The sequence below is a fragment of the Rattus norvegicus genome, chromosome 6, assembly GCF_021556685.1.
Source record: "Rattus norvegicus strain SHRSP/BbbUtx chromosome 6, alternate assembly SHRSP_T2T, whole genome shotgun sequence".
NCBI lineage: Eukaryota > Metazoa > Chordata > Mammalia > Rodentia > Muridae > Rattus > Rattus norvegicus.
The window spans coordinates 60,746,308-60,769,861 of NC_141539.1; the positions used below are offsets into that span (position 1 = coordinate 60,746,308).

General features: G+C 38.3%; 1 pseudogene across 1 annotated transcript; it reads left to right on the forward strand.

Annotated features, from left to right (window-relative positions):
* Positions 1–22,268: 22,268 nt before the first annotated feature.
* Rps25l2 (ribosomal protein S25 like 2) lies at positions 22,269–22,702 on the forward strand (annotated as a pseudogene). The gene has a single exon (XR_015623465.1). The product of XR_015623465.1 is annotated as a ribosomal protein S25 like 2 (transcript).
* Positions 22,703–23,554: the final 852 nt, after the last annotated feature.

Below are 23,554 nucleotides of genomic sequence, written 5' to 3' on the forward strand. Positions count from 1 at the left end.
CTCAGTTGAGGCTCCCTCCTCTCTGATGACTATATCTTGTGTTACGTTGACATAAAAGTAGCCAACACAGTTGGGCTAAATGTTTTCAGATTCTTGGTCTTTTTTAATTTTTTAATATTTTTTATTATTTTCTTTTTACTTATTTAGTTTGCATCCTGCTCACTGGCCGCTCCTAGTTACCCCTCCCACAATGCTGCTTCCCTTTTCCTCTCCTATGAGCAGGTGGGGGTACCCTGCATATACACAATCCTGCCTCTTCATACCTTAGTCAGGCTAGATGCTTTCTTTCCCACTGAGGCCAGACAAGGCAGCCCAGCTAGAACATATTCCACACACAGGCAGCAGCTTTTGGGAGAGCCCTTATGCTAGTTGTTCGGAAAATCTTAATGAAATGGATGATTTTCTAGACAGATACCCCTTACCAAAGTTAAATCAAGACCAGGTAAGCTATTTAAGCAATTGTATAACCCCTAAAGAAATAGATTTAGTCATTAAATGTCTCCCAACCAAAAAAAGCCCAGAGCCAGATGGTTTTAGTACAGAACTCTACTAGACGTTCAAAGAAGAGTTAATGCCAATATTCCTCAAACTAGTGCACAAAATAGAACGAAAGGGACACTAAAAAACTCGTGCTTTGAAACCACAGTTACCTTTATACCTAAACCACTCAAAGGCTAAACAGAGAAAGAGAATTTCAGACAGACTTTGCTAATGAACACTGATGAAAAAAGCTCAATTAGATACTTGCAAACCAAATCCAGAAGCACATCAATGACATCATCAATCACTATCAAGAAAGCTTCATCCCAGGAATGCAAGAATTGTTCAATATAAGAAAATCCATCAGTATAATCCATCATATAGAGAAATAAAAAAAATCACATAATTATCGCATTAGACACTCACAACGCCTTTGATAAAATCCAACACCGCTTCATGTAAAAGATATTAGAGAAATAAGGGATACAGGGCACATACCTAAACATAATCAAGCAATATACAGCAAGTCTATAGCCAATACCACTAAATGGTAACTAGAGGCCTTCATTAATGAAAGAAAGGATCATGTAGATTGCAAACTATCAGAAAGTATTTATTCAAAGTGAACTGATGTTACAAAGAAGAAAGAAACTGTAGGCATAATTTTTTTTGCAACTTACTTTTTTTTCCTTTTATTTATTAAATGGGTATTTCTTATTTACATTACAATTGTTACTCCCTTTCCCGGTTTCCAGGCCAACATTCCCCTAACCCTTCTCCCTCCCCTTCTATATGGGTGTTCTCCTCCCCATCCTATCCCCATTATCGCCCTCCCTGCAACAATTCCGTTCACTGGGGGTTCAGTCTTAGCAGGACCCAGGGCTTCCCCTTCCACTGGTGCTCTTACTAGGATATTCATTGCTACCTATGAGGTCAGAGTCCAGGGTCAGTCCATGTATAGTCTTTAGGTAGTGGCTTAGTCCCTGGAAGCTCTGGTTGCTTGGCATTGTTGTTCATATGGGGTCTCAAGCCCCTTCAAGCTCTTCCAGTTCTTTCTCTGATTCCTTCAACGGGGGACCTATTCTCAGTTCATTGGTTTGCTGCTGGCATTCGCCTCTGTGTTTGCTGTATTCTGGCTGTGTCTCTCAGGAGAGATCTACATCCGGTTCCTGTCAGCCTGCACTTCTTTGCTTCATCCATCTTATCCAGTTTGGTGGCTGTATATGTATGGGCCACATGTGGGGCAGGCTCTGAATGGGCGTTCCTTCTGCCTCTGTTCTAAACTTTGCCTCCCTATTCCCTGCCAAGTTTATTCTTGTTCCCCTTTAAAAGAAGGAAACTCAACCTACTTTTAATCAGTGTTCTACCTCTCCTCTAGGCTGCCACTCATCAGATGTAGTGGAAGAGAAAAGTTATTACAATATAGGCGAAGCAGACCTGTTAAGGAATAGTTCTTTAGGAGTGAGCTTGATCTTCTTTGGCATCAGTTCAGTCCTGTAGCAAACACCAAATATGACTCAGCAGCCACAGACGAGTCCTAGAGCCAGGCAGACAGTGAGCATCTACAGTCCACCCCTTCAGCAAGCAGACTAGGCTGTGTACATCGATCTGTAACCACCAGTCTCACCAACTGGCATGAAGTGAGGGCTTAGAAGCAGGAATCTCACTAGCAGTTCTTGGGTGAGTTTCTCTCAATGTCAGAGTTACCACAAGTTGAGCTCAAAAACACCACACAGGCAAAACAATACATGCTTATCATTAGCAAATAGTAATGAGGCAGAGCATCCAAACCAACGCTCAGTGCTCACCTCCCATTGTCTGTGGGAACATATTTATCCGCTTTCATCCTTTCACATGTTTGCTATATCCAGATATCCTTTCACATGTGTCTGCTTCTAGAAAAGGCTTTCTAAGGTGGGTCTGCTTGAGTGAGAAGAAATATATTGTCAAGCCTAATAGGAGAACACAGGAGTAAAGTGCGTTGCCTGGGATTGATTTGTAACAGCTCTAATGGAAGAAAGAGTTAGATTTCTAGAGTGCAGTTTAGGTAATCCTCCATTTTGAGGGGCAGATGTGGTTTATGTAGGACTTTTTTCCACTGCTCATGACTGTAATGTATCTGATGGTATTCATATGTACAGTTCAGTAGCCATAGGTATGAGATGGTAAGTGGGATTCCTACTAAAAATTCAATCAGAACACAACTTACCTTAATGTACAGTACCCCAAAACCACTCCAGTCAAGAGTATCCCAGAGTTTTAATACCAGGATCTATTTCAGGATAGTTTAAATAGAGAGGCTTCTAATGTGTTTGTTAAAGGAAACAATCAAAGCAGTTATTTCTGCATTAAGTTAGATTGTAGTAGATTTCTGGGTGCAGTTATGCAGCTAGAGTTTCATTTACCAGGCGCCTTATTAGAGGAGGATAGGTGCATAGACTAAACCAGTTGGAGTTCCAGATTGCTAAACTACTCACTTAGTTACTTGCCTTAGTTTTGTCCGGGTAGTTTTTCCTCCATTAATTTTCATTTATTAACTTTACATCTTGACCCTCCCCCCTCACACATTCCTCCAACCCTCTCCCCTCTCATGGTCACCCTTATATCTCTCCATTCTCCTCCAAGAAGGGAGTGCCACACACCCCTGTGTATCAACCCATCCTAGTCACTGCAGGACCTGCCACATTGTCTCCCACTGAGGAGCCCATTTAGGAGAACAGGATCGACAGGCAGGCAACAGAGTCCAGGTAAGCCCCACTACAGTTGTTAGGGAACGTGATGAAGACTAAGCTGCACATCTGCTACGGATGTGCCAGGGACTTAGATCCAGCCCGTTTATGTTATTTGGTTGATGGTTCAGTCTGGAAGCCACCAAGGATCCAGATTGGATGATTCAGTCGTTCTGTGAAGGTTTTTTCCCCTCAGATTCCCTAGATCCTTCTCTCAACTGTCAAAAAATTCCCTCGTCTTTACCCAAAGTTTGACCATGTGTCTTTGCAACTGTTTCAACCAGCTGAAAGGTGGAACCTTTCAGAGGAAAATTATGCTAGGCTCAGGTGTACAAGCATAAGAGAGTATCATTAATAGTATCAGGGATTACCCATATAGTGGGTCTCAAGTTGATCCAGTCATTGATTGGCCATTCCCTCTCTCTCTCTCTCTGAGCCATCTTTGACCCTGAAATTGTAAGCAGGACAAATTTTGTGTCAAAAGTGTATAGGTAAGTTGTGTACTTATCCTTCCATTGGGAGTCCTGCCTGGCTACAGGAGGTAACCAATTCAGGCTCTATATCCTCCACCACTAGGAGTTTTAGCTAGAGTCATACCATAGACTCTTCAGGGACTTCCCCATCCCAGCCCTCTGGCATGCATGTCCTAGAGATGTGCCCCCCCCCCACACAGACACAGGTCAGCTGACAATTTCCATTCACTCACCCTGCCTTCTCTCCTTGGATTTCCCTATAACTCCACACATTCATTCTACACCTTATTCTCTCTACCATCCAGTCCCCCACCCCAAACATCTCCCTCCAATGAATATTTCCCATTCTGAGTGAAATTCAAGTATCCTTGATTGAGCTGTCCTTGTTACGTAGGTTCTTTATGTCTGTGTATTGTAGTCTCTATATCCTATAGTTTACGGCCAATATCCACTTACCAAGTAAATATGTGTCATGCGTATCCTTCTGAGTTTGGGTTACCTCACTCGGGATATTTTCTAGTTCCATCTATTTGGCTGCAAAATTCATGATGTCCTGATTTTAATAGCTGAGTAGTGGGTAAATGAACCACAATTTCTTTATCCATTCTTCATCTGGATTGTTTTCAGTTTCTGGCTATTATGGATAAATCTGCTACGGACAGAGTTGAGCAAGTGTGCTTCAAGTAGGATGGAGCACCTTTTGGGTTTATGTCTTGGTGACCTGTGCATTGATGAAAGTGGACTGTTGAAGTCTCCCACTATTAATGTGCATGTTTCTCTTATGAATATAGGTGCCCTTGCATTTGACCCATAGATAATCCAGATATCATCTTGGTGGATGTTTTTGTTGATGAATATGAAGTGTCCTTCCCTACTTCTTTTTATTACTGTTGGTTGAAAGTCTATTTAATTAGGTATTAGAATATCTACTCCACCTTGTTTCTTGATTCCATTTGCTTGGAAAACCTTTTTTTCAGGCCTTTTCTCTGAAGTAGTGTCTATTTTTGTTGCTGACATGTATTTCTTGAATGCAGCAGAATGGTGGATTCTGTTTTCACATCCATTCTGTTAGTGTGTGTCTTTTCATTGGGGAATTGAGTCCATCAATGTTGAGAGATAGTAATTACCAATAATTGTCAGTTCCTGTTATTTTGATGTTGTTGGTTGGTTTTTGGTGTGTGTGTGTGTGTGTGTGTGTGTGTGTGTGTGTGTGTGTGCGTGCATGCATGCGTGCGTGAGAGAGAGAGAGAGAGAGAGAGAGAGAGAGAGAGCATTTTGCTTTCGTTGGTGTGAAATTATTCATTCCTTGTGTCTTCCTGAGTGTAGTTACCCTCTTTATGTAGGAGTTTTTTGTCTAGGGGCCATGTGTAGGGATGGATAAGTGGAAATATATTCCTTAAATTTGGTTTTGTCATGGAATATCTTGTTTTCTTCATCTACATTGATTGAAAGTTTTGCTGGGTATAGTAGTCTAGGCTGACACCTGTGGTCTCTTAGGGTCTGCAAGACATCTGCCTAGGCCCTTCTAGTTTTCAGAGTTTCTGTTTAGAAATCAGGTATAATTCTGATAGGTTTGCCTTTATTGCCCTTTTCCCTTGAAACCTTTAATATTCTTTATTTAGAATTTTGACTAGTATGTGGTGGGAGTATTTTATTTTCTAGTCCAATCTATTTGATGTTCTGTTAACTTCCTGTACATTTATAGGCATCTCTTTCTTTAGGTTAGGGAAATTTTCTTCTACAATTTTGTTGAATGTATTTTCTGGGTCATTGAACTGGGAATCTTCTCCTTCTTCTATTCATATTATTCTTAGGTTTGGTCTTTTTGTAATGTCCCAAATTTTCTGGATGATTTATTTCAAAATCTTTTTTGGGGGTGTTTGGCATTTACTTTGACTAATGTATAGATTGCTTCTATCATATATTCTATGCCTGAGAGTCTCTCTTCCATCCTTTATAGTCTTTTGATGAAGCTTGTATCTATAATTCTGTTCTCTTTCTGAGGTTATCCATCTGCAGGATTTCTTTGTTTTCTTTAATGCTTCTATTTACATTTTCAGGTCTTGAACAGTTGTTTTCATTTCATTTGATTTATTTTCCTGTATTTCTTTAAGATTATTTGTTTCCTTTTGAAAGGCCTCTAACATCTTTATAAGATTAGATTTAAGATCATTTTCTTGCACATCAGATGTGTTAGGATATCCAGAGGCTGCTATAGCAGGATAGCTGGGTCCCAGTGATACCATACTGCCCTTGTGCTCTTACACTAGCCTTTTAGCCACTTGGTTGTCTCTAGTGTTGGCAGACCTGATAGTACCTGACAGTAGCAGGCATCCTGGATTGCAGGTATAGGTGATGACCTGGTTGTCCTGGGTGGCAGCAAGCCTTCAGCAGATGCAGGAAGAGCTATTGTGCCTGGAATGGTGTTCAGGTCCTAGTATGCATGTACAGGTGTGGACTGGCATATGCAGCACAGAGGAGATAGAATATACCTCATGGTTGCTGAGCTTGCCAGGGGACACGATGGGCCAAAGTTTGGGGTGCAGTCTCTCACCCGGAGGCAACACCCAGGCAGAGCTGTGGCCCAGGGAATGGAGTACAGATCTGGGATTCTGTCTAGTTATTCTTTAGTGAATTGCGATATAGTTTAAGTAGCAAGTACAGTGGGTTAAAGCATGCATAACAAGCTGTCCTATATCATAAGATGGGGTTACTTTGTTCATCATGGCAACTATCTAAGTTTTCTTGTAGTTACTCGACTAGTGAAGAACAGATGACACCTGATACTATAAAGATCATGTTAGTGGCTGGGTACTAGCTATGCATACCCAGAGCTTTTATGGTGGAGGAAATTGTATGCCACAGGTATCAACACAGGCTTTACCTCTGAGAACAGGATATATTAGCAGGAGTGTGGGAGTAAGACAGCTGAAACCTGCTATTCATTTAGGAATTGTGCCTGTGTCCTTTGCTCAGGCACTATACAAAAGAGAGAGTGGGAAGAGAGCTTGTCATTAGACCATTCAGGCTGTGCTTTCTCTAGATGCCATAACAGAATGGAAGAGTGGGCTTAATGGTAGATCTTACACCATAGGTGGATTCTAATCATTTTGCTGAATAGATTTTAAAGTTCTATTGTAATTTATGTTAACATTTAAGTCCACTGCCTCTTCTCAAAACACAAGTTCTTTTATATTGATATTTTAAAGTCATATATTTGATAGATGATGTGTATCTACACTTTATATAAGGATACAACTCTTTATATAAAGATTAACTTATAAATGAATAAGAAGCTTGATTAAGCATTACTTTAAAACAAGCGCAAGAAAACAATTGTGTACTGAGCATAGTAAAGATGTCATTAATTGAAACTACATTTTATTCATTAGGTAAGCACAAATAGAAACCATATTGAGATATTAATTTGCAAAACTTACAGAGATTGATATTAAAAAGATTATAAATATAAAAAATACTTTGAAACTTAGGATATTAAATGCTGAAGCCAGTACCAAAATAGAGTCAGTACAGGAAGCATCATTCATTGCAACACAAATGATGTAACACCCATATTCCTAACACTTTATGAGTGCTTAAATCCAGCACTGTAAATCAATGCAGTGGAGCAGCATTTTGTAGTAAGTAATGAAGAATAAACACATATGACAATGGAGATGAACATTGAAAACACTAAATATGCTGAGTGTTACAAAGACATGTATTTGATTTATGTGAAATATCTGAAAAGGGGTGTCTGTATGGTTGGGTTAGTGGCTGCTGAGGTCTGCAGAGTTTAAAAATAAACAGAAAGTAGCTGTTACTGGGCCTAAAATTTCTTTGGGAAAATGAAGTTCTAAAATTTAATATAATTAAGATTTTCCAATTTGGAAATATACAAAAAATTTAATTGCATATTTGAAATGATTATATTGTGTGAGTGTCATATATCAATAACACTGTTACATTAAGCAACAGTGAACATCTTTCTAGGGGCTGGACAAATGCCTCAACATTTAAGAATTCTTACTGCTTTTGCAGAGGACTAGGAGTTTGGCTCTGCGAGGCCATGTCAGGCAGTTCACAACCACTTATAACTCTGCTCCAGAGGACCTGACATTCTCTTCAGGACTCTATGAAACCTACACACACACACACACACACACACACACACACACACACACACACACACCATTCTCTTCAGGACTCTATGAAATCTACACACACACACACACACACACACACAGACACACACACACACAGACACACACACACACACACTTTAAAGTAAAATAAATCCTAGATACAATCTGTAGAGGACTTCATTCTTTAGCCAAGGAAAATATTCTACAAATATTATACAAAAAAATTCAGAATGTAGGAAATAAATGATACTTTCTTTGATTATTTTATAAAGTCAATGTAACACTGGTATTGAAACCAACAGACTTTATAATTACAGCCTATTTTATTAGATAAATGCTAAAATTCCTTTTAAAACTCCAAAATGGTTGTGCGTGAGAATATGCAATTTTTATCCCAACACTCAGGCAGATCTATGTAAGTTTGAGCCAACCCCAGTCTATATAACAAAATCCAGACTAGATATCACTACATAATGAGAACCTGTCTCCAAAAATTCAAAACGTAGAAAAGGTACAGTAAGTTAAAACAAGATTACATTCATTTCAGGAGTAAACCCGTAGATTTATCAGTAAAACATTTGTTTTATGTATTATTGAATGAAAATAAGATAAACTCACTTAATTTTATGAACAGCTACAGAACAAGCATTTGATTAATTCAGTAGCAAAATATGACTTAAGCAGGACTTAAGGGACAAAACTTAACTTTTCAATATAGCACAGCATAGCGACAAGTCTTAAAACCCTTCATTCTTGGGTCAGAAAGAGTACCAAGATACACATTCTCCTCCTCTTGTTAGATACTTTTCTGAGGGTATGAATTAGTTTAACAACATCAAAATATGTTGTATAATGATATAAAAGACGAAAATGTCTTCTTACATTTGAGAAACCTTTACGAATGGAAATTCTAAAGAATGCAGTCCATAGCATCATCCACCTGTTAGTTCATTAAAATTATTAGGCAACATCTCTCTATATAAAATTCTGTTGCATTTTCAGATAACACAACTAATAGAAAACAATTTCAAATGAAAATATTGAAATTGCTATAAAAACATTAATTTTTTGAGCATAACAAAAATTACATGCGCAATAAAAACTTTATTGTAGCTTAAGGTTAAAAAGTATTGTTGAGAAAATTAACCTTAGAACATAAGGGTATCATTTTGCCTCAAATTTCTCTGCATTTGATAAAGTGAATACTAAAATTCTGGTTGGCTACTTTCATGGAAATTAAAAAGATCAGTTTAGAAAGTTTCTAGAAATATAAAGACAGAATGGAAACAAATCTGTCTGGGTATATTCTAAGGCCTTATATTCGGTCCCATCTTTAGACAGTGCTACACTTCTACAAGCCTAATGTTTGATTCTGTAAATTTTTTTCTTTTAAGGTTGGTTTTTTCTGTGTAGTTCTGCCTGTCTAGAAACTCATTGTATACAAAAAGATGGCCTCAAACTCCTAGAGATATGGCTGTCGCTGCGTCTCATGTGTTTCTATAATTTTCAACATCAGAACACTTACATTTCATTTGGTTATTCTGTTCTACTTGTGATTCCATATCAGAAAACTAAAGACATTTCAAAAACATAAAAAAATTTCTCTCAACCTATCATTTTGCAAATTTGTGTTTGACTTACATATCATTCTTATCTTTTTTAATTAATTTATTTATGTACATCTCATTCGCAGCCACTTCCGTCCTCTCCTTCCTGTCCTACCCTTAAAATTCCTCTATTGCCAGCTGCCCATTTCCTCAGAGTCTACCTTGGTTACCACCTCACTTTGGGACATCCAGTCTCAGCAGGGATAAGCACGTCCTCTCCCACTGAGGCCCAAGCAGGGAGTTCATTTGGAGAAAGGTGTACGTTAGCAGGCAACAGAATTAGAGACAACTTTCTATCCAGTTGTTAGGGGACCCACATGAAGTCCAAGCTGCGCATCTGCTTCAAATATAGGGGGCCCAGGTCCATCCCCTGCATGCTCTTTCCTTGCTGATCAGCCTTATAAGGTCTCATGGTGGAGTTGACCCTGTAGGTCTCCTTGTTGTGTTCTTGACACCTACTCAATTCTGTCCCTCACTTTTCCATAGGACTCCCTGAGCTCCTCCTGATGTTTGACTCTGGGTCCATGCATCTGTTTGCATCCACTGTGGATGAATCCTCTCAGGAGACAGTTATGCTAGGCTCCTGTCTTCAAGCACAGTAGAGTATCATCACTAGTGTCAGAAGTTGGCTCTCTTTCATAAAACGAGTCTCAAATTGGGCCAGTCATTGGTCGGCCATTCCCTCAGTCTCTGCTTCATCTTTATCTGTATGTATCTTGAACATTATTAGAAATTTGAAGTTTTTCATACTATGTTCTGTGTCATTATTTGGTGACATTACATTACTTAATATGGATGATTACTTTAAACATCAAGAAAGTATAAAATTTTATGATTAAAATTGCACCTAGACTTAAATTAAAAAGGAAAACCTAAATATATCAGCTCTCAGAAAAAGAAATTGAGAACTGATTGCACTACTCATTGCCAGATGCAAGAAACATTTTACTCATTTTCTCCATGATGTTAATTTCTTGAAAGTGTTGTGAAATCTATGAAGCTCCTCCTATCTTTGCAGTCCATGGAGTTATCAATGGAATGTAGTTATTCATTTATCTACAGTTTTGCAATGACAATGATCTATTTAGTTCATATTTTCCATTAGCTTGTTGGTCCTTTCAGGTGCTAGGTCCCTGAAGTAATTTTAGATCACAAGTACAGACATATTTTACTAATGCTTATTTTTGGCACTTCATTTGGTTTTCCAATAGGAATAAAAAAATACATGAATTTTTTAATTTTCCATTCCGACCTAGATCTGCCATAGCTCAGTTGATGTTGACTTTCAATATTATGACTGTTCTCATGACTTTTAGAATCTTAAGGAGACTATAGTGACCAACAGATGACTAAGTCAAAAGAACAGAGAAAAACCCAAAATATTTAAAAATTTTAAAAACGTCCACAACTTTTCCTGGGTTATTTTTGGTATATTTATTTATATGCACTGCACTATTTTTTCCTTGTCCAGTGAAATTTAGCATTTCATATTTTCTAAAAGGATTGTATAGAACATAGCCTTTCTTAAGACTCAGTAATTTGTAAACCTATTGATTTAATCTCTGGAATGTAAGGTCAATATACATAGATAGATGTGAGCAGGTTTTGAACGCTGAGAGGTAAATTTGTGCATTTTTATGAATTGGTTTTTTATTCAGCTAGAAGCAGAACTTCCATAAAATTAAATGTCTGAAAAAATTAAATGCCTGAAGGATTTTAATAGCAAATAATCGACTTTCCATGCATTTGTTACTACTATTCCTCATTTCTATTTTCTTGGCACTAAATAACCTAGCCAGAGAAGTGTATTGAATCAAGCAGCTTTGACGCAAATGGAAAATTGACATATTGTTTGTGAAACAGAGCAGAGCAGTTTTAGTAAAACCTTTGGATTGCCTTTCTTGCTAAATATAAAAATATATCCCTTTTTCAGAAAAAAACTTTCATATTCTTGGCTCTCCCTTTCCACTGACATTGACCTAGTATGATCCTAGTGTCATTCCTGAACCCACAGAAGACCTCCTCTACTCTGGTCATATTCATCCTACTCTTGCCCAGTTACTTTTCAGACAGGTGTCAGACCATCTAATCCTTGGCAAAATGAACGTGTCACTTCCGTTGCCTCAAGACAATATCTTCCAATGTTCTGAGTTCCTTTACTCTCATTGCTCCACCGATACTTGTCCTCCATTCATATTTCATTTCATTTTCCAAGTCCCAAGAGATTTACTGATAAATATGAATTACTCAGTAGAAGACTTCTTGATCACCTCTGGTCAGTGAAATGAATGGTCCTTATGCCCATCTGTAATGCTGAATCCCCTTTTGTTCATTGCTATTCATAGAGCTAGTGATGGGCACAGGATTTGTAGTCAACCAGTTCTTGCTTGAATCAAACATGCTTCTCCTTCTCAGCACTTTTCACTACATCACTGCCATAAACTATGTACCTGCCAACTTGAATGGTAAAAAGTCCCCCTGCATGGTACCTGACTCAGGACTGACTGAATGGGTCTGCTCCCAATACCATCCAATGTGCTTTCACCAGTGGAGCCTCTTTCAAACTACGACCACCACAGGCTCTGGGTTCATCTACTTCACAATCTCAGAGATAAAAGGACAGAACTCCAGGTTAGTCGTGCTGCACCAGGTGTTCTCTGCAGGCCCAAAAGAAGTTCATGACCATGAAATAAAACACTTTCTGTCAGAAACAGTTGGTAATCTAAACCACCAAGCCACAATAAGTGACATCTGGCTTGATAGTATTCAGGATCACTGGAAGTTGATCTTGAAGCAAAAAACTATTGAATCAGTGGCGCTTGTTCTTTCAAACACGTCTTTTGCTAAGTAAACTTCTAATGGATTATTCATTCTCTGATATATTTTCTTTGCTTAAAAATCAACTATTTTAGATGATGAACACATTATACAGAGGCATTATCTGAGAAGTAAGCCAGAGAAAGTCTGCAGAAAGAAATCCTGGTAACTTGACTGTAAGTGACTTATGGAATAGGAGACAAAGTAAAAAGGATAGTAGCAAAAAGACTGAGTGAACACATAGTTACGGTGCCTGAAACTATTCCCCCTACACCCCAAATCATACAGAGGTATCCCTGTAAGGGACTGTCATCAATCTCTGCCTTCCTCCTGATTCATCCCTCAATTAAGTTTCTGTAACAAGGTTGATCCCTCTGTTGATTGGGAGGGTGGATAGTTTTTTGGAAACAGTATTTGGAAGATAAAGACCAGAGAAGAACATGAAGGGCACTTGGCCATCATTGTTTTCTAGATCTGGGTTCTGTGCTCAGTATCGCAACCCAGAGTCAAGATCTGTTGTCAGACTAAAACATGGAGGGAATAGAGTGCTAGACACTCATCCACAATCATCATGGCATCCATGGTCATGCTGAAGCCTGCACACACTCCACTGATTTCAGGCACAAGCTCAGTTCATTGGGAGTACTACTCAGTTTGAAAGGCTTCTTTGAATATTTAGGTAAAAAACACATTAAAATTAAAATGTTAAAATCCATTTAAATATTGACTAATGTAAACATTTTAAACTTAATTTCAGGTATGGTTTTCCACAGGAATATGTTGTAAAGGAACGGTTGGAATTACATTATACATTAGAATTTAGAGCATTTTATAACCACTAGAGAAATGAGCAATTTTAAGCCAGACTTTCCAGTTTAAATCTTTTTCTGCACTCACTCATAAAACAAGAACTGTTCATACTAATGTTTCCATTTATATTGCAAATTGCAATTTCACCCATGAAATATTTTAACACATGGTAAATTCTTCCATAGAGAAATTGGTACATTGATTATAGAAATAATCCACCATCATCACTGCAATATAAAATGGAAAGTCATCTGAATAGAGAAGATAAATGGTCCATATTTAAATAGATAGCTTTAGACGCATTATTCATTAACTGAGTTAGGTGCCAATGTGTGTTATTTATCATAATCAATTTTGGAGCAGAGAGTAATATTTGCTTTCTTTCAAGATCCCTAGACCTCATTTAAGGGTATAAAATAAGTAAACCAAGAGTCCAAAGTTATCTGTAGAAAATAATTTTGAATTATACTCAAAATAATAGCAATAGTCTTATTTTTTAATAATTGAGATTGTGAAATAATTTCATTCTCCCAAAACTTTCCTCCCTCCAAAACTAAAATCTCCCATACATTCTTTCATATTCATACAAATATATGCATGTATTTGTGTGTATACATATATATTTGTAAATTTAACCTTCTCAGTCTGTCTAATGTTTACATATGTTTTCAAGACTGGCCATTCGGTATTGGAAAACCAATTAATGTACTCGTCTGTGGGGAAGACTGCTTCTCCTGCTCTCTGGATTCCTTAGTTGCCTGTAGTTCTTTTTTTAGGACTAAAGCTGATGGGCCTTTCTCATACATCTTGTGACATCCATTGGTGTCATCCTCTTTCAACTTATGTATACGCAGAGGTGTTGGTGAGACTTTGTGGCAGCAAGTTCTGAGGTTTTTAGGAAACACAATCTCACAGCAAACTGCCTAAAATGCTGTGCCTTATAATCTTTCTGCCCCCTCTTCCATAATGCTTCCTGAGCCTTAGATGCCAGAGTCCCTCATACACAGCCCCCATGTATCCACTGGAGCTGTGCCCCACCACCACATTTTGATGGGTCATGCTCTTTTGTAGTGGTCATCTGTTGCAAGAAGGTTCTTTGATAAAAGATGGGCACTGTACTTATCTGTGAGTATAACGACAACTATTTACACTGTTTTCAGACATTCCACTTGTTTAGTATAGTAGTATTTGCAAGTTCTCCTCTAATACCTATGACTTCATTAGCACTGAGACATTACCTATCTTTGCAGTGCCAAGTAGGTTTCCCTCGTTTTGAGTGGCTCTTAAGTCGACTTAGAGACTTGTTGATCATTGCCAAGGTGTAAGTGCTGACACTGCATTCTCAGGGTTATGGGCCGTGCTAGTCACTTATGTGCATAGGCTTCACAGTTCTGTTGGTTGCCTCCTCCCTTCTTCATAGTACAATGAAATCCATTCCTCAGGAAGAGAACACTCATCTCAGCCAGTTCAGGATTCTCTGGGCCCTGTGTCTGAAGTGCACGATGTCTTCAGCAATAGGGACTTACCTTCCACCTCTTTGGGCAACCAGAGACAATAACCATAGGTTATATGTCTTGAAAGTCTTTTGAACAGCCCTAGCCAACACCTCAAAGAAGGCTTCTCATGCCTGGTATGGAGGGGTTTTTTTTGTTTAGGTGGTTACTGGTTCCAGGGGGCAGCATTTTGTTCTCAGTGAGAAAAGTTCATTAAAACTTCTCTTATATAAGTATATAAACTACATATGCATATTTTATAAATTTTTACTCAATGACATATATTATATTATTTTAGGTAAATAGTTAATAATATGATTCCTTTGGATTTTTCAAACATCACTGTTGTTATTTTATATTCCCATTCTTCTGTATGTGCTTCCTTCTTTCTCCCTCCTCTCTATCTCTTATTACCTGTACCCTCTTAGTTCTCTTTATATCCCCCTCTTTAATCTGCATTTATCACCCTCCCTATACCTAAGGAGACAGTTTTTTTTTTCATATTTCTCTGATCACTTGTCTCCCTTCTGTTTCTCTCTCTATTGTTCCCAACCCCCTTATTCTGAAAATGACCCCATTTTACTTTCCTGGTTTCTGCAGTTTTTCTAGTCTAAGTGTTCACACCTGAAAGTTTAGAGCGAGTAGCCTACAAGGAGAGAGAACATGCAATGTTTTCCTTCTGGGTCTGGGTTACCCACTCAGTACACTTTCTAATTTCATCCATTTACCTGTGATGTTCATGATTTCATGTTTCCTCCAGCTCATAATATTTCATTTAATGAAAGTTTCTCAATAGATCAATTGAGCACTTAATCTATTTTGTCACCTCTTCTGGACATTTTGGATGTCAATGAGTTATGTAAATTTTCTTAACTTGTGGATCTTTTATGTTCTAGAAGTTTCCAATAAGTATCTATACAGATATTTCAGAAAAATATTTTCTAGTTATTAGGGCATCTGGCATGGCATATCTATCTAATAATCCCCAACAAATTTCCCATTACCCTGTAGAAATCATCTCACTGCCTTGTCTGAAATAAAATACAGATAAGGAATCCTATTATTGAATATGTCATATTGTACACCGTCTTTCACAGAATTCCATAGCTAAATTCATACACACCAGCAAATGGAACAAAAATATTGATTTCCCGAGTTAATTGAAGATGACTGAGACTGCTGTCCAGAAACTGAACAATTACTTTCTTTCTCTGTGGATAAAATTATAGTGTAGCAACACTAAAGTTGTCAGAGTGCTTGTAAATCATGGCATTGTAAAGTGAGAATTAAAGGTAAGCGGGCTTTAAAAATGTCTAACTCTAAATTTTCATGTGAATCATTTTGTCTCCTATGATGTCATTCTGCAATATATTCTGAGAGTACACAGTGCACACATCGCTCTTGGTGGCTGCTGGGAAAAGGAGTGTACTGATTTTCTGATTTGGAATATCGGGCTTCCTATTGTCCTTCCTTCAAACCATCAAACTAGGAAATAAAAGGGGAAAAGTGCAAAAAATACTGGATTGGATAGTCTTTGTTACTTACTAGATGGCCTGTCTTAGAAGATAAAACAATATTAAATCAAAATTTCATATTCCTCTGAAAATACAATGGACATTTTCTAATTGATACATGAAAAGTTTCTTTACAGGTTGCTTCTCTTTAGGAACACACACACACACACACACACACACACACACACTTTAAAGCAGTGAGAATAATTTTATTCATTAGTTTTCTCTATAAAAACTAAATTTTTAAATCGCTCTATTTTTCAATATATGTTTGGTGATGTTCAATGTTTTAGTTATTACTATTGCTTTTGTCTTAAAAGTTTGGACTTTGTCTAATGTCCTTATATTTATCTTTGCAGATTAACATATGAACTTAAATTTAGTTATATAAATTGTGGTAGATGCAAAGAAAATGGCAGTTATAGTTTACTGCTTCTCAAATATTAAAATTTGAGAAAATTGAATTTCACCACCTTAGCCTGTAAAGTTTCATCTACTAGTGAAAAATTATGAAAGATGAAAAACCATAACATATGTGGATTTGAAAGGAATAATACCAGGCCAGAGATGGAGCTTTGTAGATGAGAGTACTAGAATACCTGAATTCAAACTCACTCCCACGAAAAGCTGAATTTAGCTGAGAGTGGGTTTATAACCCAGCGCCATCTGAGTAGAGGATTGATGGATTTGCTTTCAGCCAGACTAACCCCAGCTAGTCAGTGGTGAGACTAGTCTCACAATCACAAGGTGGAGAGAAGTAAATAAAGCCCCCTCTGGCTTCTACACAGCTCACAAAATCACATGTACATGTGCATGCAATACACTTGCGCATATGAACAAATTCTTTTCAGAAAAGGAGAAAAGAAAATTATAGCTTATTGGTAATATGTAGAGCTCTATGTAATAGTAATAAATTGAGGAATAGATGTTAATAATTTAACGTCACTAAATCTTTTAAAGACAATAAAATTGATCAAAAATGAAATATATTATAATTTTCATATGTTTACTATCAGTTTTGTCTATCAGCTCTAAAACACCAAATATAACCTGTGTTTGCCTTAACCTTGTCTATGAATACTTACACCAACCTCAGTCTGTTTTATTTGTTTTGGTTTTCTTTTGTTTGTTTTTTTCATTATTTTGTTTAGCCTCGTGTTTTCCATCTCATGTTACTTTCTTTTTTGTTATTTTTTAAATTTTATTGGATATTTTATTTAAATTTCAAATGTTATTCCTTTTCCCAGTTTCCCGTCCATCAGTCTCCTATCCCATTCCCCGCCCTCTTCTTCTATGAGGGTGCCCCCCTCCCCAACCATCCTCTCTTCCTGTCTCCCCTCCCTGACCTTCAACTATACTGGGGAATCCAGTCATGCCAGGACCAAGTGCTTCTCCTCCCATTGGTGCCCAACAAGGCCATCCTTTGCTACTTATGAAGCTGGAGCCTTGTGTTTGTCCATGTATAGACTTTGCGTAGTGTCTTAGTCCCTGGAAGCTCTGGTTGGTTGGTATTGTTGTTCATATGGGGTTTCAAGCCCCATCAGCTCCTTCAATTCTTTCTCTAACTCCTCCAGTGGGGACCCAGTTTTCAGTTCAATGATTTGCTGCTAGCATTTGTCTCTGTTTACTTTGCTTCTGTATTTGTCATGCTCTGGCTGAGCCTCTCAGGAGACACCTGTGAGCATGCACTTCTTGGCTTCATCAATATTGTCTAGTTTTGGTGGTTGTATACATATGTCATTTTCTGAGGTCATACATCCCACTCTCATCTGAACTTAGTTCACTTCCTTTCACCTTCTTTCTGAGGCTTAACATTTTGTTTGTTTATCTGATCATAAAAAAGTTTTCAAATACATTAGCAAAAGCTGAATGATAGGCCCAGAGAAGTAAATCATTCTTAGTGTTCAACTGTGGATATTCTATATGTCTCTTAGCATGGTTTCTGAACCCCACATAATGTGCTCTAAGATCTGATGTCTTCTGCTATTATGCAGTGACTTAGCACTCTACTGCCTTCATTGTGTCATACGGAAACATATCCAAGGTCTTACTTAGCTTTAATCCCTTTCTGTCATGGAAAAAACAAGCCTCTAGAATGTTTAATATTAAAACTGTTTTTGGGGAAGGAAGGGTGGTATATATATGGTGCTGTATGACTTTCTCAATGTTCTTTTTTGCAACATTTTAAGGTGTGCATACAATAACTAAAATGAGAATGGGCAGAATGCATGTCATTTCTAGGTACTGTTGAATAATGCATTTCAAACTTCATTACTTTAGAAACACGTCATCCATTAAAAAACCCTAGGATAGAAGCAGGGACAGCATACATTTCTTTTAAAAGCGAAGTACCTTGGAGTTCATTTTCTTTTCCTAGAGCTGTTTGTCAGCGGGAAAATTCATCTAGACCTAAAATTGTTTATTAGATTCAGAGGCTATTCCTCAAGACAAAAACACAGAAATAAAAATTATTCTTAATATATACCGAGCATAAATGTGAACATAATTTAATGTTGATTACTAGAAAATTACTTTTACTCCGAATTGATTTGATGATGATTTTATTTTAAATAGATGGTTACATGATCATTTATTTTATTTTAAAACTGTGAAAATTAGGAAAAGCACAAAATGGGAGTCTGTTTTTGGAAACCTAATCATCTTAATTGTGTGATTTTGGGGTGGTTAAGAGAACTTTGGAAAAAACTTTCATGTATTTCACTGTGGAGTGTGAAAACTGATTTTTTGTGGTTCTTGCAGAGTTACGTGGTTCCTCCAAATATGTGAGGACTAACTCAAATCAACCATTCGATATGCATGTGCTGTGCCGTCACAGTCACCCGCCCTCCGTTTCCTTTCGTCTCTCTTCTGTGAGTAACTTGTTTGTCCCATCTGTTTGCTTCCATCACAGTCCCCCACTTCTTGTTCACATTTTACAAAGAATTTCCCACACACCAAGCTGTCGCCTGCATTGCCCTTAGACAACGTCCTCCTTTAAAAGTGGCCCTGTGTCGTACGGGGATGGTTTTATTCCACTGGCTCTTCTCAGGCTTTTTTGTCTGTGAAGGGTCTCTGAGGGCCTTAACCAGAGGACATGGAATCGCACGCAGAAACAAGCAGATGAGAAACCTTTTCAAGATCTTTAATAGGTAATTGGAGAAACATCTTTCCGTAAGTAATTCTTAATATTTCCATCACTCCTATCGGAAGAGTTGACATTGTCCTCCATCTGGCTCAACACTCTACAGATGGTGTCTTACATATGACCAGTAATTACTACTTCAAAAAAGAAACTTCATTCATTTCTGATTTGTTGCAGAAACAACCTTAAGACTTAATGCTACAGCCTTATGCAATGGTCATTTAGATTTTTTGTTCAGTGCTATTAAAGGTGGAGGAGAGTAAAATAGGGGCAAAGGATTTTCCATGCTGCTTACCAGAACTGAGGGATAGCTAAGCACAGTATAGGAATTACAGAACTCTTTTTTGCCCACTGAAACATTTACGCAAAGGAATTCTACTCAGCTACTAAAAATAATGACTTCATGAATTTCTCAGGCAAATGGATGGAACTAGAAAACATCATCCTGAATGAAGTAGACCAGTCACAAAAGAACACATATGGTACGCACTCACTGATAAGTGAATGTTAGAGAATAAGCTCCGATTACCCAAGATACAACTCACAGACCATGTGAAGGTCAAGAAGAAAGAATACCAAAGTGTGGATGCCTCAGTCCTACTCAGAAGTAGGAACAAAATAATCACAGGAAGTAGAGGGAGGGTCTGGGAGGGAGAGAAGAGGGGAAGGGGAAGGGATGGCAGGATCAGGTGTGGGAGGAAACAGAGGGGAGGTACAGAAGATCAGGAAATTGAACAGAGGTATGTAACAACGGGGGATGGGGAACTGGGGCAGGTACTAGAAAGTCCCAGATGCCAGGAAAATAAGAGGCTCCCAGGACCCAACAGGGATGACATTAGCTGAAATGTCCAACAAAGAAGAGAGAGAACCTATAGAGACTATATACCTGGCCCACAGTTGAGGGATGGGACCATCTCAAAAATACTAATCTAAAATTGTTCCTATCAAAAGGAAAGTCAGGAACAAAGAGTGGATAGAGACTGAAGGAAAGGCCATCCAGAGGCTGCCTCACCTAGGGATTCATCCCATCCGCAGACACTAAACCCAGACTCTGTTTTTGATGCCAAGAAGTACTTGCTGACAGGAGCCTGGTATAACCATCCCCTGTGAAACTCTGCCAAGGCCAGTTGAATATGCATGTAGATTCTCATAGCCCACCATCAGACTGAGCCCAGGGACCCCAACAGAGGAGTTAGAGGAAGGACTGAAGGAGCTGAAGAAAGTAGTGACCCCACAGGAAGAACAACAATGTCAACCAACCAGATCCCCCAAAGTTCCCAGGGACTAAACCACCAACCAAAGAGTGCACATGGAGGGACACAGGGCTCCAGCTGCTTATATAGCAGAGGATTACCTTGTTTGGCACCAATGGGAGGGGAGCCCCTTGGTCCTGTGGAGGGTCAATGACACAGCACAGGGAAATGCTAGGGCAGTGAGAAATATATATATATATATTTCTCAACAGGAGGGAATTCATATACGGAAACCTGTTTGGAGATCCATGGTTCAGAAAGTCATAGGCCTGAGAGGAAGATCCCACTAATTTTGTTTTGTTTTGTTTTCCTACAGTGGACATGTTATCAAACTATGTTCTAAATATTTGCACTCATAACTATAGATTAATGCTGTTCTCAACCCAGAGTAGAGAACCTTCTTCTGTAAAAGACAGCTTAAACAATGAGATTCCCAACTGTCCAATGTGGAGACAATAGTGGCTATTGAATTCTCAGCTCTAAACAGGACTTTTATGCAACTGGCTTCCTATGCATGCACACATATACACATAGCAGGAGGTGAAAAGAATTCAGGAGCCAGTGGATCGGGAGAGTACTGTGAAGTGTGGTCTCCTGGCATGACGTGCAGAAGCTAGGACCATCATTATTACCTGCAAAAGACCTGTGCAAGCACAAAACAAAACAAAACACAACCTATTTAATCTTAAAATGTGGCGTGAAACTAGGGAGTTTTGAGAAATATTTTTAAATATTCACTGTATTTTAGCCATCATGGAAATTTAAATTTAAACTACTTTGGCTGTGTTTAAAAATATGTCAAACATTCGAATGGATGAAGAAAGGAACATACTTATTGCTGGTAAGAGTACAAATGAATACAGTCAGTGGAAACTTCCACTATTAAAATCTATGGAAGTTACTCAGAAAGCTGGAAATAGATCATCAACATGAGTCAGTTAAACAGTTCTTAGATACATACAGAAGAGATTCTCTATTTTACTGTAGACATACCTGTTTCTCCATGTTAATTATTGTTTATCAGGAAATGACGACAACATAAATGTGCATGACTTGATGAGGGGCTAGTGAGAACATGGGACATGTATACAATAGACTATTACTCAGCTTTAAAGAACCATAAGATTACGAAATGCAAAGGTAACCAAAACCAAAATTTTAAATGTAATTACCCTGTAAAGAGACAGCAAAGCTTCCTACTAGATACCACAGGCTAACAAATAAAAAAAAATAGAAAGTCCAGTTCTGTGAATGAGTTACTTTTTTGGGAGTTCTTGGCCAGAGAGGTCTTATAGACCACCCACAATTATAGAATATTGTCCTGTTCTTGGTTATCCAACAGAACTAGAGCTTAAGATATTACTTGGTATTTGAGCCTTGGCATGTAGAAAAATAACTGGTATACACATAACAGCCTCATCACTACTGACCAGCTATAACATTTTTTTTTTTGGTGCTGGAAGCTTATTTACACACTATCAGAGAATAAAAGAAATCTTCATCCTTACCCAGCTGTGAACTTTGAGATCTACAATGATGACCAGCCTAGCAAGATGTTTTCTCTGGTGCAATGGTTATACACACACCTTGAGAGTACCCAACCACATTCTGATTGAATTTAAGGCTACTCCATGAGTTTAAACTGTACTTTACAGCATTTTCAGAACCAATAACCAATAACGACTTATCATCATATCCATAAATCAATGCTTCCCTCATCACAGAAGCTTTTCTTTTGTAGATGGTGATTAATATAGAAACCCAGAACTTAAGAAATAGTACAGAGAATAAGAAAGTGTGGGTCACTTTTTTTCCAACATCTTAGTGTGGCTGCAGTAGTCCACACTACTCTCTGAGCTTCTCCATGCCGCCCAAAGACGACAAGAAGAAGAAGGATGCTGGAAAGTCCGCCAAAAAAGACAAAGACCCTATAAATAAATCTGGTGGCAAGGCCAAAAAGAAGTGGTCCAAAGGCAAAGTTCTGGACAAGCTGAACAATCTCGTCCTGTTTGACAAAGCTACTTATGACAAACTTTGTAAGGAAGTTCCCAACTATAAGCTTATTACTCCATGTGTGGTCTCCGAGAGACTGAAGATTCTAGGTTCCTTGGTCAGGGCAGCCCTTCAGGAGCTACTTAGTAAAGGACTTATCAAGCTGGTTTCAAAGCACAGAGCCCAAGTAATTTACACCAGAAACACAAAGGTTGGAGATGTCTCAGCTGCTAGTGAAGATGCATGAACAGATTCAATCAGCTGTATATTTGGGAAAATAAAACTTTATTGAATCAAAAAAAAGAAAGAAAGTATGGGTCAATCACCCTTAAGTGGCACATCTACTCTATATCCTGTCATCAGAAGGATCCACTGTGCAAGATTGGGAAGAAAAATAAAAGAGCCAGAAGAAATGGATTACTGCATGGGAACAGTGTCTTCTGGACACAGCAGGGTAGCTGCATATATGAACTCACAGTAGCTATGACCACATGCACACGACCAGTGAAATCTCAAGCCAAACAAAAATTCCCTGAGCATAACTGTCATCTGAGAGGATTCACCCAGCAACTAATAGAAACTCATACAGAGACGTAGACCCAAACATTAAGTGTGGCTTGTGGAAACCTGTAGAAAAGGGGAAAGAAGGATTGAAGGAACAAAAGAGTCAAGGACACCACAAGAAAACCTGTAGAACCAACTATCCTGGACCGTTAAGGGGTCACAGAAAGAGAAGTGCCAAGCAGAAAGCATGTACAGAAAGGTCCTACGCCCTCGGTTAACAGTTGCAGAGCTGGGTCCTCAGGTAGAACTCCTAAAGCAGGAGCAAGGGCGATCTCTGACTACAATGCCTACACCTGGATCACTTTCCACAACTGGGCTGCCTTGTCTAGTTAGCCTCAATAGAAGTTAGGGTGTGCCTAGTCTTAACTGGATATGCCAAGGCGGGTTGATATCCATTAGGAGAGTTGAGAGGGAGGAACAGGGAGAGAGAAAGAATGGGAAGCCACAATCAGGATATAAAGTAATAACTTTATTTTAAAAAGAATGGTCTCCAATATGTAACCCTCCTGCCTCCACATCCCAACTGCTAAGAGTA